Genomic DNA, 3,479 nt, shown 5'->3' with positions numbered 1-3,479 from the left:
GGGGTGTGGTTTTTTAATCAAACCCAAAAACCAGAAAATTATCCACAAGAGATTTTTTACACTATTGCTTTTTGGAACATGCTTGGCAATACCAAATATGACAAAGTGGGCACTAGAAGATCATTTGCACAGTCCTGCAATCTCTGTGCTCGTAAGTAGTTCTGAACAAGAAAAGTAAAACAAGTAAAAACAAGTAAAAGCTCAGAGGTGTGAAAGAGCAAACAGAAGAAACTGATTTTAAGTAAAGATGTAGTAAGAACACTTGACAGACAAGGTAACCTGACAGGCTGATATCACTGAAAACCAGAGAACCCTTAATTTCCTATCTATAAAATGAAAAAGTTCCATTTTTAGTAAATACTTACAGAGCAAAATAGTCTAGATTCTTTCCTGGCCAGAATGTTAATATACAAGCTAAACCCGTTTTTCCAGCAAGAAAACAGGACTTGCTGAGTAAGAACAATTTTCTTAAGTATAAAATCTATTGGGTTTTTTTTTAATGTCACAGAATGCCTATTGAATCTAATATTAATTTGTCCAATATAACTGATTTTGTAAGAAAAAAAAAAGAGGTGGTTTATTCTAGTTTTAAAGAAAAACTTCTAACTTAAATTGAAGACAGGTGCTTGCTCTGTTTTTTTCTTTGCTTTGTAAGACACATTTGGGAACAGAATCTGATGCAATTTTTTCATTTGAAATGACATTTAAACATAAAAGATAAGCTATTCTACTTATTCCCTTTCTGCCAAAGGTGAGAAAAGAAAAAGCTGACAGTTTTCCCACCCCTACCTTTACGTGCCTGTCAACACCCGCTGGCCCTGCTGGTGAGATAAGCCAAGGTGTTCTTTACAATTTTTGTCACCTGTTCCACTTCCAGGTTTCTGCAGCCTCTAGACTGTTTAATTAGCAGGCCTGATCCATCCACTCCCTGGAGGCTTTTCAAGGGGCAAGATAAAGCTCTACATCTAGATAACTATTAACCCTGCACCTGCAACTGAGTAACTGGATTTCTCAAAGTAGCACAGGGGGTGAAACGCTGCCACTCTTAGATCAAGGAGGGAAAATACTGAATCAATTAACTCCTTAAGCAAGAAAATAACCACTACTCATCCCAAACTTCAAATATCTAAATTAGTATTTATTTTTGTAGCCTTCACTGTTCTTAAGCACACCTATAACCTTAAAGAAAGCTTCCAACTAGACATAAGGAGAAACATTGTCCTCAGGAAGGCAGCGGCACAGGCTGGCCAGAGGGCCTGGTTCACTCCTTCCTTGGAGGGTTTTCAGGACCAAGCGCACAAAGCCCTGAGCAACCTGGCCTGATCTCTCAAAGCTGATCCTCAGATCCTTAACAGCATAGTCAATCTTCAGTGACACAGTCACCAAGTAAGCTGTAAGCAACAGCAGTATTAACTGTCTGAAAATACAGGGATTCAGGACTAATTCAGTACTGCAATTATAACTCTACGTTAAATATATTTATGAAGTAGCTCAAGCAAGATTCAGATTTCCACAGCCTTTTATCTGTTAGAACTACTCAAAAATCCCACAACGAGCAATTGCTTGTGAACCCTCTCGGGCATTAATGCTCTCATCCTTGCAGAACTATACAGGTTGTAATTATACAGCTCTTCAGACCTTGTCTACAGCAGCCAAATGGGGACCCAGGCACGCAAAGGCCAAAGCATTTCACTGTCTGCTGTGCCTGTTCTCAGTAATGTAGCTGCCTCTTCACTCAGGGCTGTGTGCATGCCGAGTTGCAGGTCTGATGTTTCTGAATGTAGAAAAGACCTGGTTGGTTCATGCAAAATTACAGTCCAGAGTAGCATGGCGGCTTCATTATTTAAAAATGTAATTTATCTTTGTACAACCCAGTTTTCCAAATCCAGATATAGGCAATGGAGACTAGAACTGAATGCATCCTTGGCACCAGCATTCTGCTTTATACCTGTGCTCTCTACTATCAGGGTAACACACACAGATCTTGTTGTCCAAATTCTCATTACTGTTAGAGTGAGACTAGAAGAAATATCAGCCACTTGGTAGTGGCTGGAATGCAGTCTTGGTTGACCTCTCTGCAACCAACCAAGACCCAGCTTTTCCTAAGACCTTCCCTTCACTGCACACACATTTCAGCTACATTCACGCAGTGAATCAAAAACATCAATCTAAGCAAAGCCGTAGCTCCTTTTTTTCCAAACACAACCTGAATCTGAAAGAAGTGGTTATGAACTAGTAAGAAATAATTCTGTCAACCACTTTCTTCACATGAATATTCCACTTCAGGGATTCCCAACCAAGCAAAGCTTTAGTAGGCTAAATCCAATAGTCTCTCTGACCAACAGAGATGGCCAACAGCAATATGTAACCTAGGAAACTCAAAGCACGTTAAACCCACAATTTTCTTCAATTACTGATGCAAGTCCTGATGTCTGACACTTTCACTGAAAACAAGCGTAAGGCTAAAAGGAAATGCTTACAGAGTACTGCTGGTACCATTCGTATACTGGAGATATTTTTCTAACTGCTCCAAATTAAGTTTCTTGAAAGAGCTGAGGGGGTTTGGAAGCCTAGAAGATAAGGGGCTCATGTGCATGTCTCAAACACTGATAGCCAGATAGCTGTGGAGCCAACCAAGGATTGCTGGTAATAACATACTGTGAAAAAGAACAGGATGTGGCTGGAGAAGGGGGCCATACAGAGGCAGGGCAGCACTCTTCCAGGACAAATGTCCTTGTTCTGGCTCCTGGAGATAAGCACAACAGAATGGTGCAAGGACAGGAATAAGGATAAGAAGCCAGCATGGATTGTAGGGGGGAATCAAGACCAAAGAGCCCTGAAATCCCCAACCAGTTTCCAGGAAGGTCTGCAAGAACAGACCGTGCATAAGTTTCTCACTTTCTATGCAACTTAGTTATCTCCAGGGCAGAGAGAAGTGGCCCCACCAAGTCCAGGTGGCACCCTGGCCATCCCATCAGCTGGATCAACACTGTAGCCAGGACCGGTGATCTGTTTCTTTGCAGTGAACAGTGCTGGATGATTGGAAGTTTCAGAAAGTGCTAAAAAGCGGAGCATAAGGTAACTCTGGATAAGTCACAGTTTATTCTCCAACATATGGACTCACCACAAAAATGGGGGGTAAGGATGGCGAGAAACAGAAAAAGAAACTTGGTTGCCAGCGAGCTTTATGATACCGGGCACCAGGAAGAGCATTTAATGCAAATACATTTCTGGTCCAGACTCCACCAAAGAAACTTTTACTGATGAGCAAAAAACCAGCAAAACAAGCCAGCAACTCCTGAACTTCTACAGAAAAGATGATCTTCATGTTAAGAGACAGAAATAGAAATAGCATTACTAATACTTAACAGGGATCCATTTTTAAGGGAGTGCCAATATCCCGAGTTAATTTCTATGAAATGTGACTGTAGCTGCCTTCACATGACAAATATGCATATACACATCTTCAAAAAATTCCT

At 40.9% G+C, this 3,479-nt stretch overlaps 1 protein-coding gene across 1 annotated transcript in view; it reads right to left on the bottom strand.

Annotated features, from left to right (window-relative positions):
* The window catches only part of SLC16A10 (solute carrier family 16 member 10), a 27,461-nt gene that overhangs the window by 9,156 nt on the left and 14,826 nt on the right, over positions 1 to 3,479 (bottom strand). The window lies entirely within an intron of this gene.

The sequence above is a fragment of the Corvus brachyrhynchos genome, unplaced genomic scaffold (assembly GCF_000691975.1).
Source record: "Corvus brachyrhynchos isolate BGI_N302 unplaced genomic scaffold, ASM69197v1 scaffold14, whole genome shotgun sequence".
NCBI classification, from domain to species: domain Eukaryota; kingdom Metazoa; phylum Chordata; class Aves; order Passeriformes; family Corvidae; genus Corvus; species Corvus brachyrhynchos.
This window is presented reverse-complemented; position numbering and strand designations above follow the sequence as displayed.